This window comes from Salmo salar, unplaced genomic scaffold, assembly GCF_965601325.2.
Source record: "Salmo salar unplaced genomic scaffold, fSalSal1 ptg000408l, whole genome shotgun sequence".
NCBI classification, from domain to species: domain Eukaryota; kingdom Metazoa; phylum Chordata; class Actinopteri; order Salmoniformes; family Salmonidae; genus Salmo; species Salmo salar.
The window spans coordinates 1,094,390-1,108,120 of NW_027675377.1; the positions used below are offsets into that span (position 1 = coordinate 1,094,390).

A 13,731-nucleotide genomic window follows, 5' to 3' on the forward strand; every position below is an offset into this window, starting at 1 on the left:
AAGTTAAGGTGACTCTTGGTTAGAACCATTGCATTTAGTAAACTCTGAAATGATTTAGGATTTCTGTGCCCATGAAAACTGTTTTCCCAGCGTAACATAAGGAGACACTAAATGTTACGTAGTTAGAGAGCATTTCAGAGATCTGAATACAAAAACCTGTCCTAACAGGACAATAACCTAAACCACAAGGCCAAATCTACACTGGAGGAGCTTACCAAGATGACATTGAATGTTCCTGAGTGGCCTAGTTACAGTTTGGACTTAAATCGTCTTGAAAGTCTATAGCAAGACTTGAAAACGGCTTTCTAGCAATGATCAACAACCAACTTGACAGAACAGGAAGGATTTTAAAAAGAATAATGAATATTCACATGAAGATCAGCCTCCTATTGGATGACATCACGACTTCCCATCAAGCCAACTCCTTGAAGGCCTTACTATGACATCACTCACTCCTTCTAGTTTGCAGTTGTTAAAAAAACACTATTTTGCTCAAAACATTTATTTGTTTCCTTTTAGTGTGTTTATACTTTACGATATTTATATATCACTTTTCAACAGGAAAAGTTTTTTTTTTAAATCACTGGAGGACGTCATGGACAATTCCGACAGTTTAAAAACATATTCAAGTGTAGTAGGGCTTCCCTTTTAAAAATCACACATTAGTTCAACAACTGCAGAGTTTGTGCCCCTGTTTTATAAGATAGTACTCACTGTATTTACTGGTAATAATCAGATCAATGTCCCTGTTTTATAAGATATTACTCACTGTATTTACTGGTGTTAATCAGATCAATGTCCCTGTTTTATTAGATAGTACTCACTGTATTTACTGGTGTTAATCAGATCAATGTCCCTGTTTTATTAGATAGTACTCACTGTATTTACTGGTGTTAACCAGAACAATGTCCCTGTTTTATTAGATAGTACTCACTGTATTTACTGGTGTTAATCAGATCAATGTCCCTGTTTTATTAGATAGTACTCACTGTATTTACTGGTGTTAATCAGTTCTCCAGTCTTCTCTTCTTCGTCCTCTAATGTGACAGTAATCTCCCCCTCTTCATCCTCCACTCCAAAAACGTCTTCATTTTCTTTCACAATAACATCCTCCTCCTCTTTCACTCCAAAAACTGCATCCTCCTCTTTCTCTTCCTCTTCTTTTACTGTAACATCCTCCTCCTCTTTCACTCTGAACGCGTCTTCCTCTTCTTTCTCTGTAACGTCTTTCTCTTCTTCTTTCACGGTAACAGCCTCACCCTCTACTTGTTGTTTTACTGTGACATCCTCCTCTTCCTTCTCCTCTTTCACGACAATGTTCAACCCCAGAGCTTCTTTCTCCGTCCAACAGACCTCCTCTTTAGCAGGAGGAGAGTAGCTTAGTGAGCGCATGGTCGGAGATGTTAGCTAGCTAGACTAGTGCTAACTTAACCAGCCAGCTAGTTGACTTACAACGTAAATATTAAATTAAATGGGGTAGCTAGTTGTTTACACATAAGTATGTTTAAATCACAGTTGCAATTAAACCAGGAAAGTGTCTAAAGAACTTGAATGTTCCGACTTTGTTGGCTAGCGAGCTACCGAGGTGGCTGCAGTTGTTGAAGAGTGGAGGCGCTGGAAGATGGCGGCGAGTGTAGACGAGATTTCAGCTTGCTCCGAGTAACCTTAACTTTTATCCCTCTCAAACTTACTTAAATGTAACGGAACTTGGCTTATAGTAAACACAATAGAGAACAACACTTAGTTGACCGATAATTTGATTCATAACTTTGAGAAATGGAAGGAAAAAATGTGCGAAAGAGCAAAGGGAAGAGAAGGCAGTTGCTAGCTGAGCACTCATACGTTGGAGAAAAACCGCCACCTGACTCCTCAGGAGAAGAAATGGAGGATTCTGGACATTCGGTTGATTCTGAAAATGCAGTCAATAGTCCTGCACCCAAAAAGACACATAAAGAATTATCTTTGCGCGAACTACTAATCAACATAATCGATGCTGTAAACTAAAGAGCCGACGGTCTGGAGAAAATGATACACGAAAACACATAAAAAATAGTTGACCTCGAGACCTCTCTGAATCATGCATACAAGAGTATCGAAGAGCTTAAACTTGCAAACACTGCTACGTCTGAGAAATGCATTGCTCAGGAGAAGACCATCGCAGACATGCAAGAGCGCTTATCGGAAGCAGAGCGATACCGGAGAAGGTGGGGTCTACGGCTTTACGGTGTCCCCGAGAACCAGGATGAGAATGTGAAGCGCTTAGTAAGAGACATCTGTAACCGTGTGGCACCGGACTTCCCCGATGGATATATGGATATGGCTGTGGATGTCGCTCATCGTATTGGGAAGAAACAAGATGCCATCGTCAGCCGATCGATCATCATCCAGTTTGCTTTTCGCACAGCGAGAGATGCAGTTTGGAAGAAAGCAAAGGAAAGCGCCTTTCTGAAAGAGAGAAAACTTAGATTCGGTGAGGACTTGACTGCAGCAGACAAGGCAGCAAAGGCAAAATTGTGGCTTCTCGTACAACAGGCCCGAAATCAAGGAAACGGTGGATACTACAGGGGAATCAGAGCTTTTTTCGCCAACGGTAAAGAAATACGACCGGGGTGATTTGATTTGTTCTGTCGGTAGGTTTACAAGGTAGTTCCTTCCCCACTGCAAACTGAACGTTCTACTTTTGAAACATGGTGTTACTATTTTACAAGTTAAGAATTCTGTTAATACATATATGAAGCAACTTTTTATAGAGAGGGTAAAGTTGAGATTGCATAGGATTTTTCTTTCTATTCTATAGATATGGACTTGAAGTTTATGTCAATCAATGCCAGGGGGATACGTAACATGTTGAAGAGAAAAGCTTTGTTGTTGTTTTGTAAGGACTGCAACGCAGATCTTGCATTCGTTCAAGAAACACATTCATGCAAAGAGGACTATAATTATTGGAAAAATCAGTGAGGCAGTGACATTTTTTTGGCCCACGGGACAAATCATTCAGCTGGGGTTGCAATTTTAGCACACAATTTCAAAGGGACATTGTTGTTTACTCAAATGGGCTCCAATGGACATTGGCTAGTAGCGGTCATCAACCACATGGACAGATTATTTGTGTTGTGTAATGTATATGGATACTGTTCTAGTCCTCCAAATAACTTACTTCTAGAGGAAATTGAAGAAATTCTTAAAAATCTTCTGAGAAAATACCCATCCAGTCAGATAATAGTTGGTGGAGATTTTAATATGGTTTATTCTAATGAGACTGATAGATTGCCTCATAGGCCTAACATTGGTGTGAACAAGTTGGTGAATTTCTGCCAAAGCCTGGACTTAATTGACATATGGAGAGTAAAAAACCCTGGAGAGATACAATACACATGGAGTAATAGAGATCGTTCCTTACAATCAAGAATTGATTTGTGGGTGATAACCTCTAGTCTTGTGCCCAACACTGTAGAGGTAAAAATACTGCCTGCAGTCCTGACGGATCATAAAGTCATATGGTTGACTGTAAGAATATGCAGTAATGATGGTAAGAAATACTCTGGTGGTTACTGGAAACTAAATAACTCATTGTTATTGCATGATGATTTAAAAAATGTGATTAAGAATCTAATTTTTGTTTACTGGAGTTTAGCTACATCTAATGCAGAATATGGGAAATATTGGGAACTGCTGAAATTTAAAATCCGCTCAGCCTGTATTACTTATGGAAAACGGCTTGCTTTAAGAAGGAGATGTGAGGTAGTTGAACTCTCTAGGACAATTGTCGTTATCACAGAGATTGAGCATCTTGATCTTAATGAGAAAGCTAATTTGAATGATTTACAGAATCAACTAGATACATTGTATGAGGAAAAGGCTAGAGGAGCTTTCATAAGATCTAGAAAACAATGGCTTGAAAAAGGTGAAAAGAACAGTAGATACTTTTTTAATTTGGAGAAGAGGAGAGGGGAACTCAACACACTTCGGAAACTTAAAATTAATGGGGTTACCACTGAGGATAGAGAGTTGTTATCAGAATTTACCAATACATTTTATGAGAATCTTTACTCCTTAGATAACAATTTGTGTGACTCTAAGGATCTCCTTGATTCTATAGAGAATGTTAATTCGATTAGTGAAGAACTCAATCAGTCTTGTTGCCAAGATTTATCCATTATGGACATCCAGTACGGGGTTGCTCAGTTAAAAAAGAACAAATCTCCAGGTTATGATGGATTAACCTCTGAATTTTACAAAACCTTCTTTGAAGAAATAGCACCTTTTTTACTTGAAACCTTTAAGGAGGCTATAAAGAAGGGAGAACTACCTGCCTCTCTGAAGCAAGGGGTTATTACTCTTATACCTAAACCACACAAGGATCTCCTAAGTATTGATAATTGGCGTCCAATCACACTCCTAAATAACGACTACAAAATTATAGCCTTAATCTTTGCAAAAAGGTTAAAGTCTTGCTTAAATGATCTGATTGATGAATGTCAATCAGGGTTTATGAAAGGGCGCCATATATCTAATAATCTGAGGCTGATATTAGACTTGGTTGAGTATCGTGATCTATTAGATGACTTCCCTGTTATCCTATTTCTGGATTTTCAGAAAGCATTTGATACAGTAAGTCACAATTTTATCTTTGATTGTCTTAAGCATTTGAAATTTGGTCATTTCTTTGTTGATGCTATTAGAACTCTGTATAATGGTGGCAATAGCTGTATCAAACTCTGTCATGGAACATCCTCAAGATTTAACATTTACAAAGGAATACGACAAGGTTGTCCAATTTCATCTTTTTTATTTTTGTTAGTTTCTCAAATGTTATGCTCATTAGTTCATAAAAGTAAATTTGAAGGCATTACATTCCAGTCCAGAGAGATCAAGATATCCCAACTGGCAGATGACACCTCACTTTTTTTGAAAAATGTATCTCAAGCTAGATTAGCATTGGATATCGTGAAGCAGTTCTCCAAAATCCCAGGCTTGACTTTAAATCTTTCCAAATGTGAGTTGTTTGTTTTGAAAGGAGCTGTCAACAAAGCAGATTGTAACATCTCTGAAAAAGATACTGTAACCTACCTCGGTGTAAAGATCACCAAAAATCTTAAGGCTATGAATGATCTTAATTTGAACCCTGTAACTGAATCTATCAAAAAAAAATTATCCTCATGGTTAGGGAGGGATTTAAGTCTTCAAGGAAGGGTGCTTTTATCCAAAGCTGAGGGGCTATCTCATGCATCCTATCTTTTTTCATCTATTGACATTCCCAAATCCACTTGCTGTACCTTAGATAGGCTTTTGTACAACTTCATATGGAAAAACAAGCCACATAAGATAAAAAGAGATGTTATCACCAACAGGGTTTGTGATGGCGGTCTAAATGTCTTAGATTTCACTCTCTTCAATCAGATATCAAAGGTCAACTGGATTAAAAGGTACATAAAAAATCCTCATAGCTTCTGGAATATTATACCTCATTTTGTTTTTCAGAAGTTCGGCGGGCTTAATTTTTTACTACAATGTCCATATATTGTGGGTAAAATTCTTGTGAAACTGGCGGTTTTTCACAAGCAGGCTTTAATGTGCTGGGCTTTGTTGTATAAACACAACTTTTCACCTCATAAATGTTTTATTTGGAACTATGGGTCAATATTACATAGAAATAAGATGTTATTTAACCATAAATGGTTCTCGAAAAACATTGTTCTTGTCAGCCAATTGGTTAATAACGGTGGGAATCTATTTACACGGAGAGAATTTATGGAAATATACAACTTTGAGGTTTCAAGCAAGGAATATGACACTGTTATTAAAGCTATACCTAGTGGGATAAAAACTTTACTTCAGAATAATGCATATTTTGGAATATCTCCGATTGTAAGCGATATTCAGGTGAATGGCATTGGTCTACTAGATACGAAATTCAACAATCGTTTAATAAGGGATATTTTCTACAGGAAGTCTATTCCCTCTGCGATATTTTGTTGGGCTTCATTGTTTGATGTAAACTGGCGCCGTGCTTGGCTCACTCCACACAGATTTATGGTGACCAATAAAGTAAAGGAGATCTCCTTTAAGATAATCCATAGATGCTATCCGTGTAATAGCTTGATTTCTAAATATATATTTGACGTTACCAGTGAATGCAGTTTTTGTGAACTAGAAACTGAATCCATTGAACACTTATTCTGTAATTGTTTATATAGTGAAGTATTTTGGACTGATGTAAAACTATATCTTAGCCGCAAATTGCATACAACCATTGATATTACTAAGTTTGACATATTATTTTACTACACTGATTCCACAATTGAACGTGAGTATGTCATAAATCTCTTTATTTTATTAGGAAAATCTTTCATCCACAAATCAAAATTTTTGAAGAAAAAGCCCCTTTTCTTAATTTTTTTATCTGATGTGGAACAGTACGTAGAATCTTTAAATCGTATACAAAACAATATGTCAAAAAAATGGATTCGATATATGTCTGTATTTGATTTGATATAATAGTTTTTTTATTTTTCTCTAATTTCTTTGGATTCCCTCTGGCTGTTATGTTATGTTATGTTTTGCATGTTACTTTTTTGCATGTTACTGTTATTTACAACAAGTTAAATAAAGATCTGTGTAAACTAAAAAAATAAAAAAAATAATAGTTAGCGAATACATTACTGTAAACTAAAAAAAATTATAAAAATTAAATAATAAAAAAATTATGAATATGAAACTGCCTTAAATACAGATGTGAATGATAGTATGTTTTAAATTCTCACTTAAAATATGCAGTGCTCTATTTGAACGTCTCAATATAATATTATTATTTCATGAAAGGAATGAAAAATACATTTGTTTTAAAAAAAAAAAAAAATCTCAACTGCGTTTCCCTCCAGTCAGCAGACGGCGATGTGCGTCTTTCAGGCGATGCTGCAGCGTGACGTATAATCTAGTGGACGGAACGGATCAACAACAACGAGTCAGCCACCTTGGTAGCCAACAGCCGAAACATTTAGACTGTTTCTGTGCATATTTGCCTCTGTGTTTTAAATATACTTCTGACATCTAGTTAATTGCCCCCATTTAAATGTTATAGGTACATTGTTAGTCAACTAGCTGGCTTGATAAGTTAGCCTAGCACTAAACTAGTCGCTCATGCTAACTAGCTAGCTAACATCCCCGACCATGAGCTCACTGATGTATTCCTCGCCTACTAAAGAAGGGGAGGTCTGCTGGACGGAGAAAGAAGCTCTGTGGCTGAACATTGTCATGAAAGAGGAGAAGGAAGACGCGTTCAGAGTGAAGGAGGAGGAGGATGTTACTGTAAAAGAAGAGGAGGAAGAGAAAGAAGAGGATGCAGTTTTTGGAGTGAAGAAAGGGAGAGATAACGGTCATATTGACAGAGGAGTCAGGAGATCTGATTACCATCAGTAAGTACTGTCTTAAAAACGGACTCTAACTGTCCAAAGGGTTTGAACGAATGTGTTGTTTTAAAGCAGCATACTGAAATTCTATACTTGAAAATGTTGTTCTGTACTCTAGGAATTTATGTTATAATATAATGTTAAAGCTACATTTTAAAATGGGTGATTAAAGCCCTGAATGCTGATTGGCTGACAGCCATGGTATATCAGGCCGTATACCACGGGTATGTCATGTATTTTTACTGTTCTAATTATGTTGGTAACATGTTTATAATAGCAATAAGACACCTCAGGGGTTTGTGATAGATGGCTAATATACCACGGCTAAGTTCTGTATCCGGGCACTCTGTGTTGAGTCGTGCTTAAGAACAGTCTTTAACCGTGCTATATTGGCCATATACCACACTTCCTCTGGCCTTATTACTTAACTGTAACATGTGTATACCATCAGAGTCCCCCCACCACAAAATCACAACTTAATTGTCTCACAGAATCGCAAACATGTTATAAATGAAATTTTTGACATGTGTCCATTGTAGGCCTTGCGTAGAGTGTGTATACCCACAAAAAGCAGATTTCTAAATAATGTTGGAGAAATACATAAAATAAGTGTCACGTCCTGACCATAGTAACTGGTTATTTTCTATGGTAGAGTAGGTCAGGGTGTGACAGGCGGTGTTTTGTGTTTTTCTATTTCTATGTGTTAGTTCTAGGTTTTCTCTTTCTATGTTTTTTTGGGGGGTTGATCTCCAATTGGAGGCAGCTGGTCCTCGTTGCCTCTGATTGGAGATCATATTTAAGTAGGGGTTTTTCTTCCTGGGTTTTTGTGGGCAGTTGCATTCTGTTTAGTCTCTGTACCTGACAGAACTGTAAGTTGATAATTTCCTTTTGTTATTTTGTCATTAGTGTTTTGAGTAAATAAATATAATAATGAACACTCAACACGCTGCGTTTTGGTCCCCTCTATACGACGCCCGTTACAATAAGAAGCATTATTGAAATGAAATGGACACGTGTTATGGGGAGACTGAACATATTAGCAAAAGGACAAGCGTTTTGGGGAGACTGAACATAATAGCAAAAGGACAGTTTGTAAGTCTTCAAAATAACAATTTTGAAGGAAAGGTGTGGCTAAACAAAAAAATATAATTTAGAGAGATAGTAATGTCCATTATTACTTTAGAGATGAAGTGGGACACCAACAAAACGTTATTAACAATGGATCAACTGCAGCCTATAACACTGACTGGAATAGTAATATATATTATTATAGAGCTCTGATCAGCCTGTAAACATGACATTATCTATTATTATAGAGCTCTGATCAGCCTATAAACATGATCTATTATTATAGAGCTCTGCTCAGCCTATAACATGACATTATCTATTATTATAGAGCTCTGATCAGCCTATAAACATGATCTATTATTATAGAGCTCTGATCAGCCTATAAACATGATCTATTATTATAGAGCTCTGATCAGCCTATAAACATGATCTATTATTATAGAGCTCTGATCAGCCTATAAACATGACATTATCTATTATTATAGAGCTCTGATCAGCCTATAAACATGACATTATCTATTATTATAGAGCTCTGTTCAGCCTATAAACATGACATTATCTATTATTATAGAGCTCTGATCAGCCTATAAACATGACATTATCTATTATTATAGAGCTCTGATCAGCCTATAAACATGACATTATCTATTATTATAGAGCTCTGTTCAGCCTATAAACATGACATTATCTATTATTATAGAGCTCTGATCAGCCTATAAACATGATCTATTATTATAGAGCTCTGATCAGCCTATAAACATGACATTATCTATTATTATAGAGCTCTGTTCAGCCTATAAACATGATCTATTATTATAGAGCTCTGATCAGCCTATAAACATTACATTATCTATTATTATAGAGCTCTGTTCAGCCTATAAACATGACATTATCTATTATTATAGAGCTCTGTTCAGCCTATAAACATGACATTATCTATTATTATAGAGCTCTGTTCAGCCTATAAACATGACATTATCTATTATTATAGAGCTCTGTTCAGCCTATAACATGACATTATCTATTATTATAGAGCTCTGATCAGCCTATAAACATGACATTATCTATTATTATAGAGCTCTGTTCAGCCTATAAACATGACATTATCTATTATTATAGAGCTCTGCTCAGCCTATAAACATGACATTATCTATTATTATAGAGCTCTGATCAGCCTATAAACATGACATTATCTATTATTATAGAGCTCTGATCAGCCTATAAACATGACATTATCTATTATTATAGAGCTCTGTTCAGCCTATAAACATGACATTATCTATTATTATAGAGCTCTGCTCAGCCTGTAAACATGACATTATCTATTATTATAGAGCTCTGTTCAGCCTATAAACATGACATTATCTATTATTATAGAGCTCTGTTCAGCCTATAAACATGACATTATCTATTATTATAGAGCTCTGTTCAGCCTATAACATGACATTATCTATTATTATAGAGCTCTGATCAGCCTATAAACATGACATTATCTATTATTATAGAGCTCTGTTCAGCCTATAAACATGACATTATCTATTATTATAGAGCTCTGCTCAGCCTATAAACATGACATTATCTATTATTATAGAGCTCTGATCAGCCTATAAACATGACATTATCTATTATTATAGAGCTCTGCTCAGCCTATAAACATGACATTATCTATTATTATAGAGCTCTGATCAGCCTATAAACATGACATTATGTATTATTATAGAGCTCTGATCAGCCTGTAAACATGACATTATCTATTATTATAGAGCTCTGATCAGCCTATAAACATGACATTATGTATTATTATAGAGCTCTGATCAGCCTATAAACATGACATTCCCTGAGAGATTAGATTTGGAGCTCTTCATCATTTGTTTTTAAATCTCACCGTCACCAAGTTTATTATTAATGATGTAATGTTGTGAAAACTGACCTCAGGGTATTGAGGGATCTAGTCTAGATTAAACCTCATAGGAAGACATTTTTATTTAATGCAGGTTTCATTCAGGTCTCTGTTTAACTAGATAGTCTGTTTGTCTTTGGCAGGAGAGAGACCAGACTCTGACAGCAGGAAGAGTTCCTCAGGGGAAACAGACCCAGAGACGCCTAACCAACACCACTGCTCCCACTGTGGAAAGAGTTTTAGGTGGTTAGGGAGCCTGAAAATGCATGAGAGAACACATACAGGAGAAAAGCCCTACCACTGTTCCCACTGTGGAAAGAATTTTACTCAGTTAGGAGCCCTGGTTGGGCATGAGAGAACACACACGGGAGAGAAGCCTTACCACTGTTCCCACTGTGGAAACAGTTTTAGGTGGTTATGGGTCCTGAAAAAGCATGAGAGAATACACACGGGAGAGAAACCTTATCACTGTTCTCACTGTGGAAACAGTTTTAGGTGGTTAGTGAGCCTGAAAACGCATGAGAGAATACACACAGGAGAAAAGCCTTTCCAATGTTCCCAGTGTGAAAAGAGTTTTAGGTGGTCGGGGAGCTTGAAAAAGCATACGAGAAAACACACAGGAGAAAAGCCTTTCCAACATACTAATACACAGGAGGAGAAGACATACCACTGTTCTCATTGTGAAAAGACATTTTCCCAGTCAGAGGACCTGAAATCACACGAGAGAATAGAGAGGCTGTGTTCTGACTTGTGTTTCTGACTGAGAATTTGTCCACGGCCAGGATTCATAGGGCCAGGGTGTCCGCTATGGACGCCTGGAAAAAATCAGCAGTGGACATTTCTGAACGTTTATCCAACAGACCTGTACATCCATGAATGGATCTCTATAATGTGTAACTATTTCTGATGTATGTGTTGTGATGAATTGTTTAATAGATGTACTATGTTAGGTATATTTATCTGTGGTTTAATTTCAACAGATTTTACTGATGCTATTAGATTGCTGTGTGGGGGGAGTTTTATATATACAGTGCCTTCAGAAAGTATTCACACCCCTTGACTTGTCCCACATTTCGTTGTGTTACAGCCTAAATTTAAAAAATATTTTTATTTATTTTTATTTCACCTTTATTTAACCAGGTAGGCCAGTTGAGAACAAGTTCTCATTTGCAACTGCGACCTGGCCAAGATAAAGCATAGCAATTCGACACATACAACAACACAGAGTTACACATGGAGTAAAACAAACATACAATCAATTATACAGTAGAAAAATCTATATACAGCATGTGTAAATGAGGTAGGATAAGAGAGGTTAGGCAATAAATAGGCCATGGTGGCGAAGTAATTACAATATAGCAATTAAACACTGGAATGGTAGGATGTGCAGAAGATGAATGTGCAAGTAGAGATACTGGGGTTAAATGGATTCAATACCCCATAATGTCAAAGTGGAATTATGTTTTTGGAAATGTTTACACATTTAATTAAAAGCCTAAATAAGTTCAGGAGTAAAGATTTTGCTTAACAAGTCACATAAGTTGCATGGACTCACTGTGTGCAATAATAGTGTTTAACATGATATTTGAATGAATACCTCATCTCTGTTCCCCACACATACAATTATCTGTATTGTCTCTCAGTTGAGCAGTGAATTTCAAACACAGATTCAACCACAAAGACCAGGGAGGTTTTCCAACGCCTCGCAAAGAAGGGCATGTATTGGTGGATGGGTAAAAAAAAGCAGACATTGAATATCCCTTTGAGCATGGTGAAGTTATTAATTACACTTTAGATGGTGTATCAATATACCCAGTCACTAACTCAGTTGCTGGAGAGGAAGGAAACCGCTCAGGGATTTCACCATGAGGCCAATGGTGACTTTAAAATAGTTAGTGTTTAATGATTGTGATATGAGAAAACTGCGGATGGATCAACAACATTGTAGTTACTCCACAATACTAACCTAAATGACAGAGTGAAAAGAAGGAAGCATTCCCAGTCAGAGGACCTGAAATCACATGAGAGAATAGAGAGGCTGTTGGCACTAAAGTAATACTACAAAAGAATGTGGCAAAGAAACAAACTTTATATCCTGAATACAAAGCGTTATGTTTGGGGAGGGTTTGGCTGGCCGGGACGTCCTTGTCCCATTGTGATCTAGCGACTCCTTGTGGTGGTCAGCATGCACGCTGACTTCGGTCGCCAGCTGGACAGTGTTTCCTCCGACGCATTGGTGTGGCTGTCTTCCGGGTTAAACGAGCAGTGTGTCAAGATGTGCAGTGCGGCTTGGCAGGGTCGTGTTTCAGAGGACACATGGCTCGACCTTCGCCTCTCCCCGGAGTCCGTAGGGGAGTTGCAATTGGATATCATGAAATTGGTGAGAAAAAGGTGTAAAAGTACAAAAAAAATATATATATATATACACTCGTACTGAAATTTGATTTTTCGATGACCTGGCAGATGTGAAAACCATGTAAACACCTGCAAGACTTCGGTTAGAAGTGAATCACCTGCCTGGACATCCTAAGAAGCACCAGAGACCTGCATTTTGAAGTGGGTTTAATAATACTTGTGAAAACTGACTTCAGGTGATTGAGGAATCTAGTCGAGATTAAACATCATAGGAAGTTTTATCATGTTTCATTCAGGTCTCTGTTTAATTAATTATATAATCTGTTTGTCTTTGACAGGAGAGAGACCAGACTCTCCTTCTGACAGCAGGAAGAGTCCTTCAGAGGAACCAGACCCTGAGATGTCCAAACCAGCAGGACAACATCACTGCTCCCAGTGTGGAAAGAGTTTTACTCAGTAAGGGAGCCTGAGAACACATAAGAGAATACACACTGGAGAGAAGCCTTACCACTGCTCCTTGTGCGGAAAGAGTTTTAGGTGGTTAGGGAGCGTGGAAAGGCATGAGAGAACACACACAGGAGAAAAGCCTTTCCAATGTTCCCACAGTGGAAAGAGTTGCACCCAGTTAGGGAGCCTGAAGGAGCTTGAGAGAATACACACAGGAGAAAAGCCTTACCACTGCTCCCACAGTGGAAAGAGATTTACCCGGTTAAGGTACCTGAAAGAGCATGAAAGAATACATACACATACACAGGAGGAGAAGACATACCACTGCTCTCATTGTGGAAAGACATTTTCCCAGTCAGAGGACCTGAAATCACATGAGAGAATAGAGAGGCTGTGTTCTGACTTATGTTTTTGATTGAGAAATTGTGTTTTTGTTCATTCTACATTAAATAATATTGTATGAATGAAATCATACTGAAAAATAGGTCTACATGTTTTTTCCAGCTCAAGACATGATCATGTCGAAAATCGGATTAAAAGAGTAAAAAAAAA

General features: G+C 37.3%; 1 long non-coding RNA gene across 1 annotated transcript; it reads left to right on the forward strand.

The window, feature by feature from the left end:
• Positions 1 to 6,873: 6,873 nt before the first annotated feature.
• LOC123732669 (uncharacterized) lies at positions 6,874 to 11,882 on the forward strand. The gene is made up of 2 exons (XR_014391378.1): positions 6,874 to 7,415; positions 10,521 to 11,882. It is a non-coding gene; the product is annotated as an uncharacterized LOC123732669 (long non-coding RNA).
• Positions 11,883 to 13,731: the final 1,849 nt, after the last annotated feature.